This window comes from Scyliorhinus torazame, chromosome 8 (genome assembly GCF_047496885.1).
Source record: "Scyliorhinus torazame isolate Kashiwa2021f chromosome 8, sScyTor2.1, whole genome shotgun sequence".
Lineage (NCBI taxonomy): Eukaryota > Metazoa > Chordata > Chondrichthyes > Carcharhiniformes > Scyliorhinidae > Scyliorhinus > Scyliorhinus torazame.
The window spans coordinates 66,194,642-66,209,029 of record NC_092714.1 but is presented as its reverse complement, the minus strand read 5'-3'; the positions used below and the strand labels follow the sequence as shown (position 1 = coordinate 66,209,029).

The 14,388-nt window shown below is 49.2% G+C and overlaps 1 protein-coding gene across 6 annotated transcripts in view; it reads right to left on the bottom strand.

Annotated features, from left to right (window-relative positions):
- The window catches only part of tent5c (terminal nucleotidyltransferase 5C), a 248,164-nt gene that overhangs the window by 230,153 nt on the left and 3,623 nt on the right, over positions 1 to 14,388 (bottom strand). For 4 of the 6 annotated variants that reach the window (XR_011948663.1, XR_011948662.1, XR_011948664.1 and 1 more), the window contains exon 2: positions 1,572 to 1,670. The exons of 1 other annotated variant lie outside the window; for it this stretch is intronic. The gene's annotated coding sequence lies outside the window, so the exon portion shown is untranslated. The remainder of the gene's footprint in view (positions 1 to 1,571; positions 1,671 to 14,388) is intronic. One more of the 6 variants, XM_072513772.1, reaches the window with a different exon arrangement.

The following is a 14,388-nucleotide window of genomic DNA, read 5'->3' as shown; positions in this document are numbered from 1 at the left end:
ATGAGTTAAAAATAATAATCTTTATTGTCACAACTAGGCTTACATTAACATGCAATGAAGTTACTGTGAAAAGCCCCTAGTCGCCACACTCCGGCGCCTGTTCGGGTACACACAGGGAGAATTCAGAATGTCCAATTCATCCAACAAGCACTTCTTTCGGAACTTGTGGGAGGAAACCGGAGGAGCCGGAGGAAACCCCCGCAGACACTGGGAGAACGTGCAGACTCCGCAGACAGTGACCCAAGTGGGAATCGAATCGGGGGTCTTGGCGCTCTTCTTTTCTTTCAATAAACAACTATGATATGGCATATACAAAGGATTTGGTGATGCAGCGGTTGGGTATTGGACTAGTTACCCTCGTGGACATTAATCCAAATCCCACCAAAGTTTGTGAAAATAATTGAACTGGTCATTTTGTGAACTGGCACCAGAAAACTGACCAATACAATTTTTTATGAGTAATAAAATACAACTGTCTCAGTAATTTCCTTCAGAAAAAGGAACTTAACAATCCTAACTGTTTTTAGTCCACTGCTATAGGACTGGTTTTTAATACTCATCAAATGGCCTAGCTAGGCTACAGAGTTGCACAATCAATCATGAGTAAGAAAAACTCACCATCTTCTCAGGGCAATAAGTGGCCTTCCCCTTCCACTGCCCAACTCCTGAGGGCACTAATTTTTAAAAGCCATGGCAATACTCGGGTATATTTTCAGTTTTCCTCTGGCATTATGATTATTAGGGATACCAAATGTACAGAAGAGTTGTCTGTTTTTAAATGTTTTTCAGGGCTAATAAAGCTCTATTTTCTGGGTAAGTACATGGAGTTGTTCTATTGTTGTTGATCTGCCAGAAGTTGAACTACAGACGCACTAAATGTAAAATGCCTATATGTGTTTAAACGTACACAGAAACAATGGCTTTTGGACGAGTGATCCCACCAGGTGACTATGCTTTTCGGAGGAGAGGGGAGGAGAAACACGTGGAAGGAAAAAAAGGGAGAAGAGGGAAAGGAAATGGGAGTAACATGATTCAACTTGAATTCCTAATTTGCGAAGCAACACCATGATGTGGTGAATGGATGGACTGACAGTTAACAGTTTGATGCTGCTTTTATATGGTTCATGACATTCACTCCAAATATGCAGGTTTTTTTGGAACTAGGAACAACCCCAAATTAAACTACTGGATTTAAGACTGGCATTCAAGAGGACCCATTTTTAGTGGGTTGCCCTTACTGTTACTAGTTTGCTGGGCTCCAGTAAGCATGCTGTCCCAGAAGCAGTGTAATTCCCTTGTAACAGTTTCATAATGTAGCATTGTGCAACTGCACATAGTGGATGATCCAATAACTGCAATCATTTGTGTGGCCAGTCCCGTGCAGGGATTCAGTTTCAGCAGTTGAGAGGTGAATGTTGGCCAGGAAATTCAGACAGCAATCCTGCCCTTCTCCAAATAGTGCCATGTGATCGTTTACTCTTTCCCCACCCTCCCGAGAAAGCAGATGGGCTTCAGTTTAATGTCCTTTTTGAAAGACGGCTGCTTACATATACATTTGATCGATCACATACCTTTACGTGAGTGTGCTTATAACTTGTGGCTGGTCACACTTTTTTTCAGTCTGGAATAAATCCTTAGATCTCCACTTCCTACAATCCACAACAAATGATCTAAATGAAGAGATTAAAAGCAGAAATTCTAGGCTGATGATACAAAACAGCCCTGGTTAACAACATTGCATCAAGATGAAATCACTAGAAGCTCAGTAGCTAAGAAAGCAAGTGCTTACACTTGCATGGTATTGTGTCATGTCCTCAGGAGATCTCAAAGCACTTAATAATCGCTGAATTACTTTTGGTATGCATTCACTATTGGGTAAGCAAATGTGGCATTACATTTGTGCATAGCAAAGTCCCCCCCCCCCCCCCCCAAAAAAAAAAAACCAGATGATTGACCAGTTCATTTTTGGTGGACCCATTGCAGAAAGAATGTCAGTGCAGACATTTGAGTACTTTGAGTATGTCCTTCTTTGGTTAGAACCATTAAACATATGTCCACCAGGATGTAATTATTTGTGTTTTCCATGCCAATTAGCCCTTTAGCCTAACTGCCTGGAAAATGTATTAGGAAATGTATGTGCAATTTTATTCTTGTGGTCAACACCCACTATCAAAAAGAAGTCTTATAACACCAAGTTTGTTTGGAATCACTGGCTTTCGGAGCACAGCTCCTTCCTCAGGTGCCTCACCTAAGGAAGGAGCTGCGCTCTGACAACTAGTGATTCCAAACCAACCTGTTGGACTTTAACCTGGTGTTGTAAGACATCTTGCTGTGCCCACCCCAGTCCAACAACGGCATCTCCACACTATGAAATAAAGCACCACAAAAGGATCATAAGGGTTCGGGTTTAAGGAAAATTAAACCTGGTACGTTATTGTTTGCTGGTAGATGTAATTCACGTTTCTTAAGTTCTTTTTAATGATATCCACTGACAAATCAGATTAAGTAGATCTGCAGACAATTTACTATTGCTACCACATTTTGATTCTTTGAAGCAATGCTCGACACCTGAAATTGAATACAAATATCAGATATGCTAAAGGTTTGTGAGTTATAGATCAAATAGTAGCCAGAAGCATTATGCTAGTCCCAGAATTACCATTGATTTGATTCCATCTCTTCCCCCTGCCCCCCCAGCCAGCCAATCTGTCAAGCTGAATCAGATCATTCCCAACCTTGGTATTCTGTTTGACCTTGAGCTGAGCTTTCAATTCTATACCTTATTCATTACAAATACCATTATTTACTTCCACCCTAGCAACACTGCTGCTGACCTCGTACCTCACCTGTCCCAATGCTACCCTTATAGCTCCATTTTTAAAATCGTAGATTAAAATATACTTGTACTCTCCATACCATCATTGTGAAACGGGATATGAAGAAAGGGCAGAAAAATGAAGTTGAGGCAGCGGATGATCCAAGAACATACTGAATGGTGGAGCTATAAGGCCTCATTTCTTATATTCATCCTCTATGCATCATAGAGCTGCAGCTCCAAGTAACTGTTAGCATGGAGCAGTGGCCACAAACCAGTGGGCCAGATCATGTGTGGGGTAGCTGCCAGGTCTCCTACCCTTGGCAACAGTGGGATTGACTATCTCAGCATGCGAAGACTGATTTCCGTGGTCTGGGTGGGTGAGACTATTCCAGGTCCAACACTCTCTTGAAGGCGGTTTAGCACTCTGCCATGGAATGCTGAGAGCATGATGAGAAATAGAAGACATCCTGGTCATCCTCTGCATCTGGAATTATCAACAGCCATCCAGACACATCTTGCCACTGGACCAAGATAAATCAGGACCGCCAGAGAGTGACGTTGATGATGAGCAGCTCTCCTTCACTATAAACAAATTCATGTACAAGTCATGTTCGTCATCTATCCTGTGGTAATGGGTGAATGATGTAGGTGACTGAACAGGTAGACAAGGGTAGAGCAGTTGATGTGGTGTATATGGATTTCAGCAAAGCGTTTGATAAGGTTCCCCACGGTAGGCTATTGCAAAAAATACGGAGGCTGGGGATTGAGGGTGATTTAGAGATGTGGATCAGAAATTGGCTAGCTGAAAGAAGACAGAGGGTGGTGGTTGATGGGAAATGTTCAGAATGGAGTACAGTCACAAGTGGAGTACCACAAGGATCTGTTCTGGGGCCGTTGCTGTTTGTCATTTTTATCAATGACCTAGAGGAAGGCGCAGAAGGGTGGGTGAGTAAATTTGCAGACGATACTAAAGTCGGTGGTGTTGTCGATAGTGTGGAAGGATGTAGCAGGTTACAGAGGGATATAGATAAGCTGCAGAGCTGGGCTGAGAGGTGGCAAATGGAGTTTAATGTAGAGAAATGTGAGGTGATTCACTTTGGAAGGAATAACAGGAATGCGGAATATTTGGCTAATGGTAAAGTTCTTGAAAGTGTGGATGAGCAGAGGGATCTAGGTGTCCATGTACATAGGTCCCTGAAAGTTGCCACCCAGGTTGATAGGGTTGTGAAGAAGGCCTATGGAGTGTTGGCCTTTATTGGTAGAGGGATTGAGTTCCGGAGTCGGGAGGTCATGTTGCAGCTGTACAGAACTCTGGTACGGCCGCATTTGGAGTATTGCGTACAGTTCTGGTCACCGCATTATAGGAAGGACGTGGAGGCTTTGGAGCGGGTGCAGAGGAGATTTACCAGGATGTTGCCTGGTATGGAGGGAAAATCTTATGAGGAAAGGCTGATGGACTTGAGGTTGTTTTCGTTGGAGAGAAGAAGGTTAAGAGGAGACTTAATAGAGGCATACAAAATGATCAGGGGGTTGGATAGGGTGGACAGTGAGAGCCTTCTCCCGCGGATGGATATGGCTGGCACGAGGGGACATAACTTTAAACTGAGGGGTAATAGATATAGGACAGAGGTCAGAGGTAGGTTCTTTACGCAAAGAGTAGTGAGGCCGTGGAATGCCCTACCTGCTACAGTAGTGAACTCGCCAACATTGAGGGCATTTAAAAGTTTATTGGATAAACATATGGATGATAATGGCATAGTGTAGGTTAGATGGCTTTTGTTTCGGTGCAACATCGTGGGCCGAAGGGCCTGTACTGCGCTGTATTGTTCTATGTTCTATGTTCTATGTAGTCAGCACTGAGCTGTAGCCATGAATCTGTACACGGGTGGCTCAGGCTATAAGGGCCATTTGTCACTGGAAGGAAACGGGTGAAACTCAGCAGCCCCTTTGAACTTGTAGCCACCTAAGTTGGCCAACTCCCGACTTAAAATGGAGAACAGCAAAGGCTGAAGGGAAATTCAGCCAACACAGGCAGAAACCAGCAGGTGCAGGTTTGCTGTGTATTAAACTCTGCAAAAGCCCAGACAGCTCGATACCAGCAGCCATCTGCATAATAATGTAGCAGCCATCTGCATACTAATGCGCGATCCCCAGGAACAATCGCAACATTTGGGACAAACAAAGCTAAGCCAGACTCCCCGGCGCCAGCAGGAGCCAACACAAAAGAGGTTAACGGACACCTCAAGACGGACACCTCAAGACCGCCCATCGATCAGGGAACCGCTTCAGTATTGGAGAAATCGAACCAAGCGATTGGAACGAAGTCCAATCACCTAGAAGCAGGTACAGGGTCCGCCCCAAAAGGCGGGAAGCCCCTGGGGACTATAAAAGTTAAGCCTCAAGTTCAAATCGCTCTTCTTGACCGGGTCACCCAGCAACGCGAACCAACCTTGACCGTGACCGGTTCAACTGCCACCGAGAGATCCAGTAAGTCTTAAGTCAAAGTCCAAAGATGTGCAGGTTAGGTGAATTGGCCAATGATAAATTGCCCTTAATGTCCAAAAATTGCCCTTGGTGTTGGGTGGAGGTGTTGAGTTTGGGTAGGGTGCTCTTTCCAAGAGCTGGTGCAGACTCAAAGGGCCGAATGGCCTCCTTCTGCACTGTAAATTCAATGATAATCTAGGACAAAGGTTCGGCACAACATCGTGGGCCGAAGGGCCTTTTCTGTGCTGTATTTTCTATGTTCTATGTTCAACGCTCACTACGAGATAGGCGCTCCTAGCTACCAATCCATACCAACTTCGAATCCCGCAGACTCAGAACCCGAACGAAAGGCTATTTGTTCCCCTGACCTGGCGGGTGAGTCCAAAGTTAAGTATAGGCCTGTTAGTTGTAGAGGTAGCTTAGACGTAGAATTTGTGCATGAGTAGCGATTACTGTGTATAATAAATGTGCTTTGATTTGAATCTTACTAATCGGTGTATTGAGTTATTGATTATTACTTGGACTTGAACCTCGTGGCGGTATCATAAAGATACCTGGCGACTCGAGAGCAAAGGTTATAAAACAGAGCCAATTGAACCAACCAAAAGTTAGCAACAAACTGCCTTTTTCAGGACCACGCTTTATCTCTCTAGTATGAGGTAAGAAGGTCACAGAACTCCTTCAGTCTATGTGGGAGCAAGGAAGCATCCCACAAGAGTTCAAAGATGTCTCCACTGATCTGCACCAACACTTCAAAAGATCCCCTGCCCTGTAACCCCACCCTTGGGGACAATTTAGCATGGCCAATCCACCTAACCACATCTTTGGACTGTGGGAGGAAACCCACGCAGACACTGGGAGAAAGTGCAAACTTCACACAGACAGTCACCCGAGGTTGGAATTGAACCCAGGTCCCTGGCACTGAGGCAGCAGTGCTAGCCACTGTGCCACCCCCAACCAGGATCTACTGCCAGAGCTTTCAGAGAAGATACAGGAACCACTGATATGGTTTTTGCAGAGAGAGAGCTCTAGAACTAATGCCAAGAACAGAATATGGGCCACTACACCATGTTTATTAACCTGACCAAGGCCTTCGACATTTTCAGCTGTGAGGGCCTTTGGAAGGTAATGGAGAAATTCAGCTACAATCCATCACGGTGCTTCAACAATTCCATGGTGGCAAACTTGTGCATGTCCTGGCAATTTGGACATTCTGAATTCTCCCTCAGTGTACCCAAACAGGCACCGGAATGTGGCCACTAGGAGCTTTTCACAGTAACTTCATTGCAGTGTTAATGTAAGCCTACTTGTGACAATAATATTACGATGGTTAGTCTGCTGACCCATTCTTTTTTTGTCATTTACGGGATGTTGGTGTCAGTGGTTAAGCCAGCATTTATTGCCCATCCCTAGTTGCCCTTCAGAAGGTGGTGGTGAATTGCCTTCTTGAACTGCTGCAGTCCTCGAGGTGTAGGTACACCTACTGTGCTAAGTGGGAGGGAGTTCCAGGATGTTGCCCAGTGACAGTGAAGGAACAACAATATATTTCCAAGTCAGGGTGGTGAGTGACTTGGAGGGGAACCTCCAGGTGGTGGAGTTCCCAGGTATCTCCTGCTCTTGTTCTTCTAGATCGTAGTGGTCGGAGGGTTGGAAGGTGTTGTCCAAGGAACCTTGGTGAGTTACTGCAGTGCACCTTGTAGATGGTACACACTGCTGCCACTGTTCGTCAGTGGTGGGGAGTTTGAATGTTTTTTGGAAGGGGGAGCAATCAAGCGGACTGCTTTGTCCAGGATGGTGTTGAGCTTCTTGTGTTGTTGGAGCTGCACTCATTCAGGCAAGTGGAGAGTATTCCATCATACTCCTGACTTGTCTTGTAGAGGTGAACAGGCTTTGGAGGGTCAAGGAGGTGAACTACTCACCATAGGATACCTACCTGGCCTTTGACCACCGTGTTAATGTGGCTAGTCCAGTTCAGTTTCTGATCAATGGTAACCCCCAGGATGTTGATTGTGGGGGATTCAGCGATGGTAATACCATTGAATAACAAGGGGTGGTGGTTAGATCCTCTCTTGTAAGATATCGTTATTGCCTTGCACGTCTGTGGCGTGAATGCAACTTGTCACTTGTCAGTCCAAGCCTGGATATTAAGCAGGCCTTGCTGCATTTGGATATGGACTGCTTCATTATCCAAGTCGTGAATGGTGCTGAACGTTGTGCAGTTATCTGCAAACATCCCCATTTCTGACCTTGTGATGGAAGGGAGCAGATTAAGATGGTTGGGCCTAGGACACTACCTTGAGGAACTCCAGCAGTGATGTCCTGGAGTTGAGATGATTGACTTCCAATCACCACAACCATCTTCCTTTGTGCCAGGTATGACTTCAACCAGGTTATTAATGGAGTTAAGCAAATCTGTGTGCAAGTGCCAACGCTCTTCAACTTGCCTTCTCCACCATGCTCTCCAATAACTTCCATGGTGATGAATCTGGCATCAAAATCAAATATTGAATGGATTGGAAGCTGCCCAATCCTGAGACAAATCCAGGTGAAGACCAAGGTCTCCAAGGACATACTTTGCCAATTTCCTGTTTGCGATGACTGTACACTAAATACTAATTCAGAGTTGGACATCTAAATGTAGCTTGGAGTTGTTCTTCAATGCATGTGACAACTTCAACCTTATGATAAACGCACACAAAGTAATGCACCAGCCAGCTCCATGAAAGCCCTATCTCAAATGCAAGGTTTTAATCCATAATCCGATCATCCTGTCAGCAGCAGGCAAGTTCCCTTATTTCAGCAACACACCCTCTTCAGCTGTCGATATCAATGATGAAACACATGCAAGGATTGCCAAAGCAAGTGTACTTTCAGCTGACTTTGAACAAAGAGAAGTAAGTTTGCCCAGCAAACAAATTCCATAGAATAATAATCCTGCTGACTCTTCTCTACATATGCAAGACTGTGCACCAGTGTCACACCAAAACCTTCAACCATTTTCACCTGAACTGTCTTTGGAGCTTCAGAAGTTCAGATGGCAGGACACTGAGGTGCTCGTCTGAGCTAGCATGCCCAGCACTCACAATATAGTGAGATAGTCACAGCTGAGGTGGGGTGGCTACACAGTCGGAATGTCTAATACTTGCTTGCGAACCTACTATCATGGTGGTCAAAGCATGCTTTGTTTTGCTTTTTAATTCAACCCTGAATTTTGGGAGAAGCTCGAACAGTGTTAGAGTTCTTGGCACAACCAAATTTTTTTTTTAAAACGTGCAACCTCCTTCAAAAGCAAATGCTTAAAAACATCAGGGCAGAATTTTCCTAAGAAATGGCAGTGTCAGGTTCTGACTGAAAACCGGCATGTTTCTCCCCAGAAACACAACCAAGTTTTCACTTAAAATCTTCTGACACTTTGTCCAAAAAAAGGTAGGGAGTGTGTTTTGCACCATCACTCTGGTGAGGTGAGGCCTCAGAATCAGCAAGCCAGGCTCAACATGGGTACGGTTTTTTTTTATATAAAGGGTGCCCGATCTCTAAGTGCAGTTCAAGGACCACCCCCACCCAATGGGATTCCCGAGAGGACCTGCCCTTGGCATGGCAGCACGGTAGCATTGTGGATAGCACAATTGCTTCACAGCTCCAGGGTCCCAGGTTCGATTCCGGCTTGGGTCACTGTCTGTGCGGAGTCTGCACATCCTCCCCGTGTGTGCGTGGGTTTCCTCCGGGTGCTCCGGTTTCCTCCCACAGTCCAAAGATGTGCAGGTTAGGTGGATTGGCCATGATAAAATTGCCCTTAGTGTCCAAAATTGCCCTTGGTGTTGGGTGAGGTTACTGGGTTATGGGGATAGGGTGGAGGTGTTGACCTTGAGTAGGGTGCTCTTTCCAAGAGCCGGTGCAGACTCGATGGGCCGAATGGCCTCCTTCTGCACTGTAAATTCTATGATAATGGCCACACAAATGGTTTCCATTTTTGGAAACCTGCCATGATTCCCGCCAACTCTACATCATGCTGGCGGGTGGGAATATGGTGACCTTGGAAGCAATGGCGTTAAGCCATTTTTGAATAGTAAAATGCATCAAAATTGATGGTAATCAAGGTTTGTCTGGCAGGGGATGGGTGAAAATCTCAAAGTGAGATCTCATATGGCCCTCTCGCGAGAGTCAGTGGTCAAAACGGGATTTGCACCCACGGCGAACAGGCCCTGAAAAATTTTCCCAAGGAGAGGAATCCAAAGCCTGCAATGAGCCCAAATTTCCTGCAGTATGCTGTCTGTCTGCAGCAGAACCTTTAGGTGCAGATCGCCCATCACAGTCACCTATGTACCCACTATAGCCCGACCAAACACTCCAGATGATGGACATGGTCATCTTCACCTCAAAGTATGAACAACCTACGCCATAAACTCCAACTTATTAAAATTCTGCTACATGACTCACTCTGTCCCATATGGCTTAAGTAGGGTGCCAATGCAGATGTGATGGGCCGAATCGCCTCTTGCACCAGGGATTCCATGATTCCATGCCCATTCCATAATCACTGATGCAATGGTTTCCTATCTCCCAAATGTCATGCCCTTATCTTCACCTGTGAATTATTCTACAGTCTTGCGCCATCATATTTCTGCAATTTACTTTGTACCATAAACTGCATTCTTTCTGTCTAACATTCTGTGTGCCCCTTGTTCCTATTGCCCCCTCATTTGGTATAGCCTTCCCCCACTATGATTACTGGAATTCCTTTTCTGAATATAACCATCTCCCTCTCTTCCTTTATTAAACCGAAATTCCACCTGGATGTAAAAGATCCTATGGCACTATTTCCAAGAAGAGCACGACAATTATCGCTCGTGTCCTGGCCAATATTTATTCTTCGATCAAAAATACACAGAAAAATAATTTGCGCTGTTCTGGTTGTAAAATCTGCAGAGATTTTCCAGCATTTTCTGTTTTTGATTCCGAATCCAGCTTCTGCAGTAACTTGCTTTTACCATTTAATTCCCTCCCTCTTCACTCAGCAAGCATTTATTTAAATTACTATTTATTAAGTATCTGAGGACATTTTCTGAATTCTACAGATGCTATTATTCAAATATAATAGATTTATGATTCAGTTATTTTTATTTACTGCCTACAAAACATTATAGTTGCATTTGAAAGAATAAAGAAAAACTCCACATTGAAGATATAATATAGGGTAAACTAAAGTGACTGGGGTTACTGTGCATGTCAGACTGTAAGTAATGTTGATTAAGATTCATAAAATAATGAAAGGAATAGAAGAAAGTGGTTATAATGACAAAATACTGCAGATGTTGGAGATCTTAATAAAAGCAGAGTACTGGAAAAACCCAGGAGATCTGGCAGCACCTGTGGAGAAAGAAACATTTATTATTTTATGTCCAATATGACTCTTCAGCTAAGAAGAGAGGTAGACATGTGTTTTGTTTTATGTTATTGAAAAAGGGCAGAGGGTCAGGTGGAACAAAGGGGTACTTGTATAGTTACAGTAAAGAAACAAAGCATTGGTCCCGAGTAGGCGTTAATAGTAGAATAAACATCACTTCTGTCTGGAGGAGGGGATAGGGAGAGGGGGAGGGAAGATGGTGAGAAAATCATAGAGCCCCACGGTGCAGAAGAAGGCCATTTGGCCCATCGGGTCTGCACCGATCCTATGGATGAGCGCCCTCTCTAGGCCCACTTCCCCATCATGTCCCAGTAACCCCACCTAACCTTTTTGGACACTTAAGAGGCAATTTAACATGGCCAATCCACATAACCTGCACACCTTTGGATGTGGGAGGAAACTGGAGCATCCGGAGGGCAGACAAGGGGAGAACATTTGACCTGATGTGACCCACCTTTGTGCAACTATGGGCTGAATTCTCCACCGTCGGGATTCTCCATTGTCCCGGCAGCCTGGGGGTTTCCCGGACGATGTGGGGCTACCCCACAATGGGAAACCCCATTAGCCAGCCATCGAGATGGAGAATCTTGATGGTGCGCTGTACCAATCTGGTGCGGCAGAATGGAGAAACCCGTCTATATATTTTTTTCAGTTGACCACAGATGGTGAGTCCTCCATTTGGAATTGATCTTTCTCTTTGGAGTGTATCTAATTTGTGTATTCTGAAACATCCTTTCAAACTTCTGCCACTGCATCTCTATTGAACCTAATTTGCCAGTTCAATTTAGCTAGTTGTGCTTTCAGACCCCTCATAATTGCCTTGACTCAAGTTTAAAATATTAGTTTTGAACTCTCTCTTCTCTCCCTCAAAGAGGATGGGGGGGGGGGGTTGGTAGGGAGAGGTAGAATGAGAGGGAGGCAATTGGGCAGGGAAGGGGTGAAAGAGGTACTGAGAAGAGGAGGGAGTGTGGGGGAGGGGGTGGGAGAAGGGGTGGGGGAAGGGGAGGGGGTGGGGGAAGGGGAGGGGGAAGGGGAGGGGGTGGGGGAGAAGGGGAGGGGAATGTGTGTGGGGATGGGAGAAAGGGGATGGGGAGAGAAGGGGGCGAGAAAGGAGATGGAGGGGAGAGAAGGAGCGAGCAAGGGAACATGGAGGGGGGAGAGAAGGTGGCGCGAAAGGGGACGTGTGGGGAGAGGGGGGCGATAAAGGTGACCGTGGGGGAGAGATGGGGCGATAAAGGGGATGTGGGGGGAGAGATGGGGGCGATAAAGGGGACGGGGGGGGAGCGATGAAATGAAAAGAAAATCACTTATTGTCACAAGTAGGCTTCAAATGAAGTTACTGTGAAAAGCCCCGAGTCGCCACATTCCAGCACCTGTTCGGGGAGGCTGGTACGGGAATTGAACCGTGCTGCTGGCATGCCTTGGTCTGCTTACAAAGCCAGCGATTTAGTCCTGTGCTAAACCAGCCCAATGGGGGGCGATAAAGGAGACATGGGGGGAGAGAGGGGGGCGATTAAGGGGACGTGGGGGAGAGATGGGGACGTGGGGGGAGCAATTAAATGAAAATCGCTTAATGTCACAAGTAGGCTTCAAATGAAGTTACTGTGAAAAGCCCCTAGTTGCCACATTCCGGCGCCTGTTCGGGGAGGCTGGTACGGGAATTGAACCGTGCTGCTGGTCTGCCTTAGTCTTAAAAGGATGTGGGGGAGAGAGGGGGGCAATAAAGGGAGCATGTGGAGAGATGGGGGTGTGGGGGGGAGAGATGGGGGTGTGTGGGGGGAGAGATGGTGTGTGGGGGGGAGAGATGGGGTGTGTGTGGGGGAGAGATGGGGTGTGTGGGGGGAGAGATGGGGGTGTGTGGGGGGAGAGATGGGGTGTGTGGGGGGAGAGATGGGGGTGTGTGGGGGGAGAGATGGGGGTGTGTGGGGGGAGAGATGGGGGTGTGTGGGGGGAGAGATGGGGGTGTGTGGGGGGAGAGATGGGGGTGTGTGGGGGGAGAGATGGGGGTGTGTGGGGGGAGAGATGGGGGTGTGTGGGGGGAGAGATGGGGGTGTGTGGGGGGAGAGATGGGGGTGTGTGGGGGAGAGATGGGGGTGTGTGGGGGGAGAGATGGGGGTGTGTGGGGGGAGAGATGGGGGTGTGTGGGGGAGAGATGGGGGTGTGTGGGGGAGAGATGGGGGTGTGTGGGGGGAGAGATGGGGGGTGTGGGGGGAGAGATGGGGGTGTGGGGGGAGAGATGGGGGTGTGGGGGAGAGATGGGGGTGTGGGGGAGAGATGGGGGTGTGGGGGGAGAGATGGGAGGGGGTGTGGGGGGAGAGAAGGGAGGGGTTGGGGGGGGAGAGAGAAGGGAGGGGTTGGGGGGGAGAGAAGGGAGGGGGTGGGGGGGAGAGAAGGGAGGGGGTGGGGGGGGAGAAGGGAGGGGGTGGGGGGGAGAAGGGAGGGTGGTGGGGGGGAGAAGGGAGGGGGTGGGGGGGAGAGAAGGGAGGGGGTGGGGGGGAGAGAAGGGAGGGGGTGGGGGGGAGAAGGGAGGGGGTGGGGGGGGAGAAGGGAGGGGGTGGGGGGGGAGAGAGAAGGGAGGGGGTGGGGGGGAGAGAGAAGGGAGGGGGTGGGGGGGGAGAGAGAAGGGAGGGGGTGGGTGGGGGGGAGAGAGAAGGGAGGGGGTGGGTGGGGGGGAGAGAGAAGGGAGGGGGTGGGTGGGGGGGAGAGAGAAGGGAGGGGGTGGGTGGGGGGAGAGAGAGAAGGGAGGGGGTGGGTGGGGGGAGAGAGAAGGGAGGGGGTGGGTGGGGAAGAGAGAAGGGAGGGGGTGGGGAAGAGAGAAGGGAGGGGGTGGGGGGGGAAGAGAGAAGGGAGGGGGTGGGGGGGGGAAGAGAGAAGGGAGGGGGTGGGGGGGGAAGAGAGAAGGGAGGGGGAGAGAGAGGAGGGAGGGGGTGGGGGGGAGAGAGGAGGGAGGGGGTGGGGGGGAGAGAGGAGGAGGGGGTGGGGGGGAAGAGAGGAGGGAGGGGGTGGGGGGGAGGGAGTGGGTGGAGGGAGGGGGTGGGGGGGAGAGAGGAGGGAGGGGGTGGGGGGAGAGAGGAGGGAGGGGGTGGGGGGAGAGAGGAGGGAGGGGGTGGGGGGGAGAGAGGAGGGAGGGGGTGGGGGGAGAGAGGAGAGGAGGGAGGGGGTGGGGGGAGAGAGGAGGGAGGGGGTGGGGGGGAAGAGAGGAGGGAGGGGGTGGGGGAGGGAGTGGGTGGAGGGAGGGGGTGGGGGGGAGAGAGGAGGGAGGGGAGGAGAGAGGGGAGGGGGTGGGGGGAGAGGAGGAGGGGAGGAGAGAGAAGGGAGGGGGTGGGGGGGAGAGGAGGGAGGGGGTGGGGGGAGAGAGAGAGGAGGGGGGGGAGGGAGAGAGGAGGGAGGGGTGGGGGAGAGTGAGGGAGGGGGTGGGGGGAGAGAGGGGAGGGGTGGGGGTGAGAGGAGGGAGGGGGTGGGGGGAGAGAGGAGGGAGGGGGTGGGGGGAGAGAGGAGGGAGGGGGTGGGGGGGAGAGAGGAGGGAGGGGGTGGGGGGGAGAGAGGAGGGAGGGGGTGGGGGGGAGAGGAGGGAGGGGGTGGGGGGGAGAGAGAGGAGGAGGGGGTGGGGGGAAGAGAGGAGGGAGGGGGTGGGGGGAGAGAGGAGGGAGGGGGTGGGGGGGAGAGGAGGGAGGGGGGGGGG